A 14,936-nucleotide genomic window follows, 5' to 3' on the forward strand; every position below is an offset into this window, starting at 1 on the left:
ATGCTGGTCAAAACTTGGATCAACAGTGCTGCGAGGACAAATCCTTGCTCTAATCAAAATGCCATGAGAGCTTTAGGACTTGATTTTCGGCCCAGCCTTCCTATCTCCCGCACCCCTCGCCTCCCCACCTCCATTAAAAATTGTCTTCAGGTACACACTCATTTTGGTCTCTAAGCATCAGTAGGGTGGAAGGATGGGCTTGTGGGTAAAGCTGACTTCATGATGTGCTTTTGGAGTCTGGTGAGGATGTACGGGAGCTGCCTTCATGAAATGTGTTCTCTGTTTAAAGATGTGATTCAACATGCACATTTTGAGCTTCCTAAGGTGGTTTGAGATTTAATTTGAACACAACCTTCTGTCGCTATGGTTCTGTGATAGATTTTTTTTAATTAAACATAGTCTTTAATCAATTAAATGACAGCTGGAGGTGTTGGCTTAATATTCTAAACAGCTCTCTTGCGATGTCTATACTCCCTAGAAACACAGGTTCAGATCCCAGCAGGGAAGCTTCTGTCTTTTATCCTTATTGGCTGGTTCGATTGAGTTCCATGTCATTTAATACCTAGGCCTTTTGATTCAGACTGAGGTCTGCCGAAACATAAAAGCCAGACTTTCAAAAACAAATCTCCTCCTTTTTTTCAATTTGTACGCCATTTAGACGGCTAAATACCTGATTATTCCTTATTATTATTTATATTGCAATCACACCTAAGTGAGACTAGGGCTCCACTTTTTTGGGATTGTAATCTTTTCAGGTCAGTGAATATCTAAATAGACTAGACAAAGCATGGGAGAGAGAAAGCAATTATTATTTCCATATTGGGGGAGGGTGGATCTAAGACGAAGGAAAATTATGTGACATGCTCAAGGTCATATGTAAGTTTGTGACAAGGCCAGAAACAGAATTGATGTTTTTACTTTTAAACTGAGTACATTTATGTGGAATTCAGTGTGAGACAATCAACAAGGACCCCCACAATCACATTTTTACAGAGTCACGCCTCAAAGCAGAACTGCACTTTTAGCAATATAGCCTCACAGCAAAGTATGCATTATTTAGGCATTTTACAGGTGGGTAAACTGAGGCACTGAAGTGAAGTGACTTGCCCAAGGTCACATGGTAAGTCATTAGCAGAAATGGGGAATGAACCCATCCCCAGGCTAGTTTCCAGTCCATTGCTCTAATGATTGGAACACGCTTCCTCAATTCAATGACCAAGCCTCAACATTGGAGGCCTATGAAGAACCTGCCTGAGGATAAACTCACCTGCTTCATGTATCAGTTTCTGACCTGCTGCAGTGCAGTTGAAGACAGGAGCTTCAGTTTCATGAGCGCCTGAGTCTATCTGCACACACAGGTCCAGATTTGACGTCAGAGTAAGCTGATGTAGCACAACCAAAGTCAGTAGCAGTCTGACAGTTTACATCATCTGAGGATCTGGTCCATAATATATATGATATTTGTATTCTTTGTACTGGTGAATTGATGTAAAGAAAGGCATCTAACACAGCATGGTGGTTGCTACTGGGAATTAAACCAGCTCTTTCCCCAGCAGCAAGCACATGCTTTTGCAACTTGAGTTAAAGCCAGCCCACCTAGCTAATATTTGTAACAGTCACATCCACTGAACGTGAAGGCACAGAGAGGGACACAAAACACTGACCAGAGGGGCTACAACAGCACACGGGCCACAGATTTCACATTATTTGTAATCACAAGGTTCATGATACAAAGTCAATAGGAGTGACCCTGCTGATTTCTATGGGCTTTGGATCCAGGCCAAGCTGCATTGAGAGCAAAATTCTACACATAAGAAAGCAGGAAAAATATACCTCCCTTTAGCCTTTGCCCCAGAAGATCTCAACTCCTATTCTTAGGGCCTGGGCCTGTCACACACCATGCAAGTTGCTGATAAAGGTGAAAACTGTGAAAAGAGCTGCCCCTGAATGTGTGGATGAGCACAGAACAGTTGTGAAGAGTGCAACTAGGAGCATTGCCAGGTCATCCAAGAGCACAGGCAAGGGTGAGGCTTAGTGGAAGGAAAGCAGGATCAGAGGAGAAACATTGCAGTTCATGGCCCCCCCTCTAATAAACCAGAGCATAGTGTCAGTTCCCAGAAGACTGGGATGCCTGGATTTGTGTCCAAGGGGATGCAGGGAAAAGAGAGGGCAGGAAGGTAGGCGCTATACCCAGCATCAGATTGGGACATAGCAGCAGGACACACATACAACTGCATATGAGGAGGGAGGTGGCCAGATATCAGAGGGCAGAGCCAGAGGTGCATCCTAGACTTGGCCCCACACCAGTCCTGAGGGCAGATCTGCCACTTACTGCTGACCAGCCAGCAGCTTCATAATGTGTCTTCCCGACCAAGGGTGGGTGATAAAGTGTGTGCCAAGAAATAGCTTCATTTATGTGTAACAACCACAAGGGGAGCAGTTGGGGAACTACTTACAGATCTTGCTTCTCCTCTGCTCCAGTGTAGTTCTGATCTACATAAGCAGCAATACCCTTGGCACACATCAGGTGGACCTGATGTCATTTAAAAAAGAGGCGAGGGACATTACAGAAATGGCCAGATAAGGCATCCAAATAAGCTGTGGAATCAGCAAATAATAGGGGGCGAGGGGAGTGTTTCTAGCCTTGCCGGTATGTAGCCTAAGCAAAGAACATGCTGATGTTGGGCTGTTTACACTGCATGACCTACAAGCCTCTAGCATTTTCAGGGAGAAAACTTTAGAGAGGCTTCTTATTCAGAAAAAAATGGGACAAAAGTACAGAAGAACAGCCATACTGGGTCAGACCAAAGGTCCATCTAGCCCAGTATCCTGTCTTCCAACAATGGCCAATGTCAAGTGCCCCAGAGGGAATGAACAGAACAGGTAATGATCAAGTGATCCATCCCCTGTTGCCCGTTCCCAGCTTCTGGCAAACAGAGGCTAGGGACACCATCCCTGCCCATCCTGGCTAATAGCCATTGATGGACCTATCCTCCATGAATGTATCTAGTTCATTTTTGAACCCTGTTATAGTCTTGGCTTTCACAAAATCTTCCGGCAAGGAGTTCCACAGGTTGACTGTGCATTGTGTGAAGAAATACTTCCTTTTACTAGTTTTAAACCGGCTGCCTATTAATTTCATTTGGTGACCCCTAGTTCTTGTGTTATGAGAAGGAGTAAATAACACTTCCTGATTTACTTTCTCCACACCGATCATAATTTTATATACCTCTATCATATCCCCCCTTAGTCATCTTTTTTCCAAGCTGAAAAGTCCCAGTCTCATTAATCTCTTCTCATACAGAAGCTGTTCCATAGCCCTCATCATTTTTGTTGCCCTTTTCTGAACCTTTTCCAATTCCAACATATCTTTTTTGAGATGGGGCGACCACATCTGCATGCAGTATTCAAGATGTGGACATACCATGGATTTATATAGAGGCAGTATGATATTTTCTGTCTTATTATCTATCCCTTTCTTAATGATTCCCAACAGTCTGTTTGCCACACCCTTACACAGGCAAAATTCCAATTGATTTCACGTTGGGTAAGGACTGCGGGACTAGAGATCCAGTGCTCTTTTTCATTTACCTCTAGGCCTGGAATGGATGAAAATATTGCAGCTGAGTAGGTAAAATGACCATCATCTCACATTTGGGGAAGCTCCTCTTCCCACCCCCAGAACTTCAAAGCACGTCTTTCCCTATGGAAAGAAAACTTTATTGGCAACAAAGAATGCAGACGTGGAAATGACTCCTGCATAGCGATGAGCTACCCAGAAACTCTGGGACTGCATCTACAAAAGCATAGGAATATGGTGCCTGAAGGAGCACCAGGGCTTCCCAAACACAGATGCAAGGTACACAGTTGTTTTGCTAGGGGAATGGTGTTATGACAAGAGTAGACGCATTTGTGTAGATTGCAGGCATTTGTGGGGTTTTTTTTTGGCCTGTTACAAAAAAGATTTGCCAAGTTAGAAAGAAAGACACATGAGGTAAGAATGATGGGAAGATGACTACAGCTGATCCTTTTCTCTCTTTTGCGAATCAAACATTCAAAAAGTATTTTTATACATGCAGTAATAAAATTTATAGTTCAGCAATGCATAGAGATCTCAGTCAGAGATTGAGGCGCCACTGAGCTAAGGGACTATTCAGGGAGCAGCCCACCCGGTATACTAGGCACTGAACACACAATGAAAAGACATCCTTGGCCTGATTTGTGCTATGCTTTTCCTATATGAATCTACCATTTCACTACACAAACCTTTATAAGACAGCCCTTCCTATATATTGAATGGCTAGAAACATTCAGTGTTGGAAGAAGGCCATATGAGGTTTTGGTATTCAGCCTCTATCTTGATGATGTTTTCATTCCATATGTATTAATTTAAGTAAATTCACTAGAAAGTTTCTATCTTACTTTAAGCAGCATTTTGAGTCACAATTCAGGCCTGATTTGGAGACGTTTCTTTGGATTTCGAGGTCACAGTTTTCACCCATAATTCACTGTGGTGCAATGAATTGTGCATGCGATTCCTAGCGCTGTGATAGCTGAGCACGTGATATGATAAACAGGTAGTTGGATCTGAGAACTGAGATTTTCAAAGCTGCCTAAGGGATTGCTCACTGGGAATATCTGCGGTTGCTTTTAAATCCCACCCCAAAATAATATGAATTGCACACACAGTTTACTATGCCATCCAGTTGGTGGCCTTTTAAAATTCATGGTATCAGTATTCTCTGTATATGCATTTTAATAAAAATTGTTTAAAAATTATCCTATAAAAGAAGAAGCTTGGAAGAGGATTTATTATGCAACATGCTGAAGATACAAAGCAGCCATGAATACCAAGAATGATTAATTCTGTGTCAAACCGAACATAAGAAAAATCAGACTGTTACAACTGTAAGTCCTGTGGCCTGAAACTCAAGAAAGCAGTGAGCTTGCTGTTGGCATCTGTTGGTGAGCAGGGAGAAGAGCAGCTCAGAGTTGCTTGACAACTCCAGATGGACAGGGCCTCTGCTGGGGAGGGAGCCCTCTACCATCATGTCTTGGTAACTAGGGGAAATGACTGAATGGGCCAGGCCTGATTTGCATTTCAGTTTTGTGATGGAGAGTTAGCTGAACTGACCCTGATTCGTGACCAATTTCAGTTTTAGCAAATCAACATTTTGTATTAAAAAAAGCATTTTCCAACAAGCTGCAGTCTCTACACAGAGCTGTGTTTAGAATTGCTTCAGAGGTGATGGAGAGTTGTCTGGGAGATCATTATACTGTTGATTGGAGCTCTCTAGTCCCCTGTCAACTATTCTTGGTTTAATAAACGTTAACCATTCTGGGAGCAGGAACCTTCTGAGGGCAGAGACTGTTTTACTATGTATATGTACAGCACCTAGCACAATGGAACCTTGATCTTAGCTGCTTACCACAATATCAAGACCAGAAATTCAAGTGGATGCTTTGTGATTCTTGAACCCACATGAGTTCTTATTCTGAAACTTTCCTCTCAATCCCCTGCTTCAGTTGCTCCTCTGGTAAACCTGTTTTCAGTCTTCTGGGAGCAAGAAGAAGAGGCTACAAAGAAGCAACTTGCATCATTCAGGCAAGTTTGCTATGTGAATGGAGAAGACAGCACTGAGCAACAGTACAGTGTATTCCACTCTATCGTGATATGGGAATAATTTACAACTCACTTGAGGCTCTGCATTTCATTAGTTCTGCGTGGGTCTCTCTTACCAGAGTCGGCAATTTTTCTTTCACTGCTTTTGACCTGATTTAACACTAAGTGGATCAGGGGGAGGTTGAGGACATTTGAAATTAATTAGGCAAACCGGACATGTTTCTTTTTGCAGGTCTGTTGGGATGGCCACCTGTCCCCCATTAATTTTGGGTGGAAATCGGTGACATTTGGTTCATTTTAATAACGTTGTACATCTTGGCCATGCTATAGTGGTCAGAACATAACACAGGCTTGGGACAGAGATCACAAAGTTAGCTAGTGTCAGACTGAATGGCTGCGTTTCAACCACAGAGAAGAAAATGAAGGATAAAATAAAATAAAGCAGCAAAAGTACCCAACAGCAGCTGAAAAGTAAGTGTGTGTGTAGGCAGGGGGGGAAGAGCAATAATAGGAAATTTGCAAAACACTTTCCTCCCTATCTCCCTTCTTTCCTTCTATTACTTTTGTTTTCTTCTGTCTCTTGCACTCAGTGGTTATTGTCTTTAGCCAGTGGAGCCAAGTTACACATTCTCTGTTGGGGCTGTTTGAAGGGTGGACAAATAAAGGTTAGCTCGTACAGGGCGGCAGCTGGGTGTGAAGGTAGCTAAGAGTGCTTAGTCCTGTATGTGTAAGTTGTGAGTTTTCCTCTCAGCTGTAAACATCTTTGTCCACATTTTAGTCAGCCATGAGAATGAGTACAGGACTGGAAAACATGCCATATGGCAGGGCTAGTCAATAGGTGGTTCGCAGGCCAACTCTGGACCGCCAGATGCTTTTGAATGCCCTGTGAATTTTTTTTTATTTACTTATTATTATATTATTGTTATTATTTTTGTATTATTTTCTCTGGAGTCTGGACCTTGACTCTACCTTGACCAAGAAATTTGGACCTTGACAAAAAGTAATTGATGACCCCTGCCCTACAGTGATAAATTCAAGGGGCTTGATCTGTTTAGCTTAACAAAGAGAAGGTTAAAGGGTGACTTTATCACAGTCTGTAGGTACCTATCTGGGGAACAGAAATGTGTTAATAGAGAGCTTCAGTCTAGTAGACAATGATATAACATGATCCAATGGCTGTAGGTGAAATCTAGACAAATTCAGACTTGCAATAAAGCATTTATTTTTAAACAGAGACGGTAATTAACCAATGGAACATCTTCCCAAGCCTTCTGGTGAATTCTCAGTCGCTGGAAATTTTAAATTCAAGACTAGATGTTTTTTTCTAAAATGTATGCTCTAGTTCAAACAGGAATTAGCTGTTGGAAGTTCTCTGGCCTGTGTTGTGTAGGAGGTTGAACAAGATGATCACAATGGTCCCTTCTGATCTGAGACCTCCAGAGTATGAACTCACTGTATGCTATATGGAGATATCCTTGAAGACCACACAGAAACTTGAGTTTATGCAGAATGCAGCTGCCTCATTTAGCAGTGTCTCCTAAAGGAAACATACTCTACCTGAGCTCCATAATTTGCACTGGCCCATTTTTGGGTGCAATTCAAAGTGTTTGTTTTAGTCTACAAAGTCTAAAACAATTTGTGTCCTGGGTAACTCATAAACCAGGTCTCTTCTTGTGGGATACTATGATTGCAGAGCTCTACTGATTATCGTTTCAGCTAATAGCCCCCAGATTTAACTGGGAGGCAGGTTAGGCCCAGTGAAGGGTCATCAACTCTATGATTTAGTTCCCCATTAGTCTGTCAGATCACACATTTGTTGACCTTAAGCACCCTTTTTTCCCTATGTTTTTCCTGGCAGGAAAGGCTGAGTATGGGAAAGAGAAGAGTCTGTGGGCGGGTGGATAATTTAGGCTGGTTTTCACTTTGGATATAGATTCAATTTATAAGATAGTTTTCACTGGGTTGCATATTTTGTTTGAAGATCAGGAGAGGAGGATTGTCAAACTAAAAATATCCAGATAAATATATATATAAAATTAAATATTATGCAGATTTTATTGTGAATATTGGGCATCATTCTTTCCATTCTTGTCTAGCATTCTTTTCCCAACAGTTGTTTTCTGCTGCAAAATACACGGGTCAAACTGGGTGACCCTCCCGTTTCTGTTCAGGTCCCTATTTTCTCATTCCACACAGCAGATACCCAATAAAATCTGTGAAAGTTTTGTAAATGGTCTCTTCTTTGGTCTCTTGGTCTTTTCTTCAGCCATTTTGAGTTATGCTACTGACAACCTTCAAAAGGACATCTACATAAGGTATAGAGTTGATGAAAAACCCTTATCTCTGAGGGGTTACTGCAAAGACAAAAGTCCTTGAGGAACTCGTATGCGAAGCTCTTTTTGCAGATGATTTTGCACTGCTTAGTTGTAATGAAAGTGACCTACTACTTATCTTGGATTGGTTCTCAGAGGCAACTAAGCAGTTTGGACTTACCATCAGCCTGAGAAAAACTGAACTCCTCTTCCAGCCAGCACCATCAATAACTACCACTGCGCCAAACATCACCACAGATGATACAAAACTAAAGGACATTAATCACCTTACATGCCTTAGCAGCAGGAGTGAAAGTAATAATAAATTCTTACTGGTACGGGGTCAGCTCCGGCCCCCGGAAAGGGTGAGGTCTCGGGCGGAAGGGGCACGGCTGGGGGTCAGCCTCCCCCAGCGAGCCCATCCACACTGCCTGGCCCGCACCGGGCGATTTAAAAGGGCCCAGAGCTGTGGCCGGTGCCACGGTAGAAGTGGTTGGGAGCCCCAGGTCCTTTTAAATCACCAGCCCTAGGGTGAGGGGCAGAGCTTTAATGTGGGCTGCGTACAGGCTGGTACTGTCTTCTTACCAGTATGCCGTACCGGCTGACTTTCACCCCTGCTTGGCAGTACCATCTCATGCAATAGTTCCTGGATCAAGAAATATCAAACAGAATAAAAAGGCAAGCTAGGCTTTCAGAAGATTTTGCCATAGGCTACTCAACCAGCATTCCATCAAACTGTCAACAGAATGGATGATATGCAAGGCAACAGTGCTAGCATCCCTTTTATGTAATGTGAAACATGAACAGTTTACCACAGACGCATCAAGCAACTTGAAAAATTTCATATGCTGCCTTCTGTCTATTCGGAGAGTCTGCTGACAATACAGTTGCAAATATTAACATCCCCGAAAGAGCAAAACCAGCTAGCATTGAAGAAATGATTATCAAAGCTCAGCATAGATGGGCAGGTCATGTTATCAGACTGAGTGATGACAAACTCACAACAACAACAACAACAACAACAACAACAACAACAACAACAACAGCAAGCCCTCTTTGGTGAGCTGAAACTTGGAAAGTGCAGATACAGAGGTAAACATCGATGCTACGCAGACACTATTAAGTAGAATCCCATTGCATGGAGCATAAATAGTGATCATTTCAAAGACACAGGAAAGGACAGATCTGAATGAATAAAGTTTGTAAACACTTTGAGAAAGATAGACAGAAAAAATAATTGAAAAAGGGGCCAACTCTTCAGTGGGAGTCTATACATTCCTATGTCATATCTATTTGTGATCTAGCTCTCCACAGATCTGACTATACAGCTGCAAAAGAACAAATCATAGAAGGGACCTTAAGATATCCTGTGGTCCAGTACCTTCACTCATGGCAGGACTACGTATAAACCAGACCACAAGTGTCATGACCCCTGGGCCTTGAACCTAGGTCCACAGGAGCAGCCATGCTTCAGCCCTCCACTTGACAGCCTGCTAGTAACTGCTGACCAAGGAACAATGAAGCCCAGCACCAGTTTGAGGCTCCATCCCAATGTCCCAGTGGTGGAGTCCCAGAGCAGCTGGTTGGCCCACTGTCCCTACTTAAGCTGAGTACACTGTGCCTCCTGTTCCCGCTCCCCATCCCCACTTGACTTCCTGGTGTCCTGACCTGACCTGGCCTGGCTTTTTTTCTCTGAATTACGGTTCTGATATCTGGTTTGTCTCCTGCCTCTGATCCCCTGGTATCCTGACTCCTGACTGTGGACTCTGGCTCTGACCACTAGGGTTGGGTACCCATGACTTGGCCTGGAAAATGAGATGCTGTGATGTCATTGTTGGATAGCCTTTGCTCACTAATGGCCATGGAAGTTTCCTAAATGAGTTAGCGACAAGCTTGAGCTGTTCTGAGACAAAGGATAGTCATGGAGTTAAGGTACTGGACTGGGACTCAGAATAGCTAGATTTCATTCCAATCTTCACCATAGATTCTCTGTATGACCTTAGGCAAATTTCTCAATCATTTAATCTTGGTATCTCAGTTCTGTAAAATGATGACTCTGATGATGAAGACTGTTGTTTACTATGCATATGTACAGGGCGTCATTGGAGTTAGATCCTCTAGGACTTTAATGCAAATAACAATAATTGGGCTAATATGAGGATTCAATAAATAAGCAGCCATGTGTGTATTTGAAACATGTTCCTTATAACTAATGACACAGCGCAGAGTTCATTCAAGAAAGTTAACACTAGCTGTGTAATAATGCTACTGGTTTACTGGTGAAACTGCATTGAATTTCAGTCTCTGAAAGGGCCTAGTTAAAAGACAGTATCTGTTGAGCTAACGTGATTAAACAAGACAGGTCTGGCAGAACTCTTGCAAATAGTCACATGTTAAACAAAAGGCGTCATTTTCCTATTTTTACAATTCAAAATGGCATGGTTGCCTGGGCTGTAATTACTCGTATGTGGTGTAACTTAAGCTTCTTCCAGTGTTTATACCTAAATACGAATCATACATTTACATGGCAACGGCATGGGATGGGACATGTCTTCTAATTTTCCCATAATAATTCACAGGACGGCTTTGCCAAAAAAGCGCTGGAGAGCGTGACTGAGACGGGATCATTTAGCAATTTGAGTTTCCACACCTTTTGTGCGAGGCTGGGCTTTGTTTTACTTAAAGCAATAATTGTGTTCTAATTTCATAATGTTGATCGTGGTTGTTTCATCACTTTGTGCCTTCAAGGAAAAGAATAGGAGGGGAGAACCCAACCAACTTTTTTTAATTCAATTTTTTATTCAAATGAGGTTAATACGAAACTTTACCTGCTTCACGGGTGTTCGTTGTGAGGCCGCTTAATTAACGTTTGTGCAGTTCCCCTGTGTGAAGGAGCACAGACGCTCCATAGTTCAAGTTATCATTAATAAAAAATAAATCACATTTTAATGAATAGTGTGATTACTATTAAATCATAGTTGGGGAGGTTAGTATGGCTGGGGTGTTGGAGCATAAAGATCAAGGAAGAGGACGTAACTTTCACGGCATTTAATTAACCCAGGCAAAGTTTCAAAACCCAGTATGCAAAACATATAATTACTAATATTCTTCAGCTCCATCCTGTGAGGAGTGCAACCTCCCCTGCAAGGTTCTCAACTTTCCCAGCTCACATGGAAGCCAAGGGCAGATGAGGGCACTCAACACCACCAGGGGTCAGATCCAAAGCCCATTGATCCAAAGGCTTCCATTCCCTTCAAGCACTTTGGATTAGGCTCTGTACTGGGACCCTTCCTAGGATGTGGGTGACCTAACTTGCATAAAAATAAAGCAGAGCCCAAGGTTCTACCCTCCACTTGAACAGAAACCAAACAGTTTTGGGGATCAATCATTATTATTTTCATTTTAATTTTGTGCACTTCTCATCCGTTTTACTTTGAGCACTTAATGCTTTGAGGATTCACTCCTGATCTATAAAATGGGAATTATACTCCCTTCCACTCTGAGGGTGTTCTATAGACAAATACTTTGGACCTCATCTCTTGCAAATTGGCTTAGTTCCATTGAGAGCCAGAGACTTACGCCTGTTTACAACAGCTGAGGATCTAAGGCCATTTCTGTCCATGAGGTGCTCAGATACTACAGTGCTGGAACACTGCAGGGATGGTATAGAAGAATAAATAGATTTCTGGGCTTGATCTGCTGAAATTCCTAAATATGGAAAAATCTTTAGACAGTCCTTATTAAAAACAACCTTTTTTTAGTGCAAAATATGTATATGGTGACATATTCTCCTATATAGCTATAGGCAGAATGCAAAAATATAATTGTGTTAATGGGAATGTTTTCTTTCTATCTTTCTTCCTTTCTTCCTTCCTTTCTTTTCATTCAATAATAGCTGCATCTTACATTTTCTTTCTAAAGGTCCTCGGAGCATTTAACAGTTGCGTTGATGCTAACCTACACCAAGTGAAGTCCACAGGAGTTTCCCCACATCAGTTTAACAGCTGTGGCCCAAATTGTCAGAAGTGTATGTGCGCTAGTACTTATGTACTTTTGCACATAGCCCCCAATGGGTGTGAATAAACTAAGTACTCTCAGTCACATATTTATGTATGAGCCACCTTAAGATGAACACGTCCGTATGTTTTGCGTTCACAGACTTTGGGACATTTGAATATATACATATAGAATTTCCATTGCTGACCAATTCATCTAGGGTTACATGATTCACACACGGAACAGGCAATACATTCTCCAGGGTATATTTTTATAAGTTATGAGCAATTACTCCCTTTACACCAAACTCCATGATCATTTAATTAATAATACTAATACTTAGCACTTTTATGACAATTTTTTCATCTTCAAAGAGATTTACAGGCATTATAAAGCTAATCCTTACAGCACCTTTCAAGGCAGTATTATTATGAGTTAAGTATTATTATCTCTGTTTTCCAAATGAGCAAAGAGAGGCAGAAAGGTTAAGTAAATTTCCCAAAGCTACAGAAAGCATAATGTCAGGTTTGGGATTAGGACTCAGTTCCTGTACCCGTGCTCTGTACTCAGGTCACAAAATATCTAAAAATATTTGGTCCAGTGAAAAGCCAGTGTTTCAAAAACTGGCAGAAGATGGATAATTCTGCCATCTGATTTCCCTTTTGCCACTGCAACTCGGCAGCTATGTGCTTAAGGTTATCCGCTGCCCTTGGCTATTACTTGCCAAATGCTCACGCAACAGAAAATAGCTCTGCAAAATATTAACTCTGAAGCTGGAAACATCGACACAATTATCAAAAATGGTTTTCAATGTTAAAGGTCATCCAATTGTTTTTGCTAAATTTCAGAATTTGATTGGTATCACTGTTTTTCTGCCATTACACCAACCTCCCTGCAAAATTCTCACGATAATGCTTTAAGAAATTAAGCTCCTGATTCAGCAAAATATTTTAACATGTGCTTTACTTTAAGCATATGAATCTGTGTATGTCATAACATTTTTTCCCAGATCTGGACCTTAGCGTCCAAAATATGGGTGTTAGCATGAAAACCTCCAAGCTTAGTTACCAGCTTGAACCTGGTAAAGCTGCCACCAGCCAGGGATTATACAGTGCCTAGCTCACTGTGGTCTCCCCAAAACCTTCCCTGGGGGACCCCCAGACTCAGATTCCTTGAGTCTCACAACAAAGGGAAATAACCCCCTCCTCTTGTTTCCTTGTTACTTCCTCCCAGGCTCCCCTCCCTGGACGACCCTAGGAGATTCCCTGCTTCCAGTCCTGGAAACACAAGTACCGAGAGAGCTAATCTCCCTCCCCCCCTCCCCCAGAGAGTATGCAAAGTCAGGCTTAGTAAATCTAACACAAAGAGATTTTCCCCCTGACTTCTTCCTCCCACCAATTCCCTGGTGAGCTGCAGACTCAATTCCCTGGAGTCCCCACTAAAGAAAAACTCCAACAGGTCTTAAAAAGAAAGCTTTATAAAAAGAAAGAAAAATACATTAAAAATAGTCTCTGTATAAGGTGAAAATATACAGGGTCAATTGCTTAAGAAAAAAAGTGAATAAACAGTCTTATCCAAAAAGAATACAATTCAAAACACTCCAGCAACTACACACATGTAAATACAAAAAAACAATATAAACCTATTGTCTTACTATCTTTGTACTTACAACTTGGAAACAGAAGATTAGAAAGCCTGGAGGTAGGAAAATCACTCTCAGAGCCGAGAGGATCAGACACAAGACAAAGAACAAAGAACTCACACCCCAAAACTTCCCTCCACCCAGATTTGAAAAAGTCTTGTTTCCTGATTGGTCCTCTGGTCAGGTGTTTCAGGTTACTCCTTTCCAGGTGAAAGAGACATTAACCCTTAGCTATCTGTTTATGACACGCCCCCCAAATTGCAGACAGTGGGGAACCTCACTGGCGGCGATTTCCTCCTAGAACTTTAAAATAAATAGATTAATACAACACATGCACCTTTACATATACCACTAAGTATATAACTAAGAGACTTTTACATTTTAAGAACACTTTTTAACTACTGGATTCTGGGAAACTCTCACGGGAGAGAGCATCAGCTACTTTGTTAGAAGCTCCTGAGATGTGCTGAATTTCAAAATCAAAATCTTGGAAAGCTAAACTCCAACGAAGAAGTTTCTTGTTGTTCCCCTTGGCAGTATGAAGCCACTTTAGCACAGCATGGTCAGTTTGTAGCTGGAACCGCCGTCCCGAAACATATGGGCGTAGCTTTTCCAGGGCGTACACAATGGCATAGCATTCCTTTTCACTGACTGACCAGTGACTTTCCCTCTCAGACGGTTTCTTGCTGAGAAACACGACAGGATGGAAGTTGTGATCCATTGCTTCCTGAATGAGAACTGCTCCTATACCAAGCTCAGATGCATTCGTGGTTACTAGGAATGGTTTGTCAAAGTCCGGGGCCCTGAGCACAGGGTCAGACATGAGCGTCGCCTTAAGTTGGGTAAAGGCCTTTTGACACTCATCAGTCCACTTAACTGCATTTGGCTGGGTCTTTTTGGTCAGGTCGGTCAGTGGGGCAGCGGTTTGGCTGTAGTGTGGTACAAATCGCCTGTAGTACCCGGCCAAGCCTAAGAAGGATTGGACCTGTTTCTTTGACTTTGAGACAGGCCACTTTTGGATAGCATCCACCTTGGCCTGTAGGGGGTTTATGGTTCCTCGACCCACCTGGTGTCCCAGGTAAGTTACTCTGTTTTGGCCTATTTGACACTTTTTGGCCTTAACAGTTAGTCCGGCCTGCCTGATGCGCTCAAAGACCTTTTCCAGGTGTAGTAGGTGTTCGGGCCAGGAGTCTGAAAAAATGGCCACATCATCGAGGTAGGCAACTGCATATTCTCCCAGTCCTGCTAGTAGACCATCTACCAGCCTCTGGAAGGTGGCAGGTGCATTTCGAAGCCCGAAAGGAAGGACATTAAATTCATACACCCCCGCATGGGTGACGAATGCTGACCGTTCCTTGGCAGG

This window comes from Gopherus flavomarginatus, chromosome 1 (genome assembly GCF_025201925.1).
Source record: "Gopherus flavomarginatus isolate rGopFla2 chromosome 1, rGopFla2.mat.asm, whole genome shotgun sequence".
In the NCBI taxonomy this organism is placed as follows: domain Eukaryota; kingdom Metazoa; phylum Chordata; order Testudines; family Testudinidae; genus Gopherus; species Gopherus flavomarginatus.